Raw genomic sequence first — 505 nt, forward strand, 5'->3', positions numbered from 1 at the left:
CTGGTTTATCGTTGATATTCTTCCTAATTTCTAATTCGAAAGAAAGGATTGCCTCTAAAAACTATTTCTCATTATCCTATTAACCATCCAATGATTTTCCTGAATCTTAATTGTCGCAATAAGCAATTCAAAGATAACTGGTAACACTCACAACACACATATCATGCAACACGTTTGCAAAGACAAACTATGGCAGTATAGACTGAGCACCCAGGAATTTACAGGATTTAATTCAACGTTATCTATAACTGCGAGTTTAATGCTAATTGCCCAGTGACTTCAATTATGACAAAAACATAGATATTTGAATTTTAAAGATAACATGTAGGTAAAAATACAGTGAAAAGAACACTGTATTATGAATATGCATGAGGTATATGAAAAACAGTGGGTGATGGCCAGGCTAATGAGTTCTGTGGAAAGAGATTGCTTATAGTCACATTATAGTTGTTATATAGCACAGTCTTTGAATTTTCTGTAGCTTCACGTATTCTCTTTCTCACAA

General features: G+C 33.3%; 1 protein-coding gene across 1 annotated transcript in view; it reads left to right on the forward strand.

Annotated features, from left to right (window-relative positions):
* The window catches only part of LOC119594182, a 26,491-nt gene that overhangs the window by 23,830 nt on the left and 2,156 nt on the right, over positions 1-505 (forward strand). The window lies entirely within an intron of this gene.

Source organism: Penaeus monodon, chromosome 33 (genome assembly GCF_015228065.2).
Source record: "Penaeus monodon isolate SGIC_2016 chromosome 33, NSTDA_Pmon_1, whole genome shotgun sequence".
Lineage (NCBI taxonomy): Eukaryota > Metazoa > Arthropoda > Malacostraca > Decapoda > Penaeidae > Penaeus > Penaeus monodon.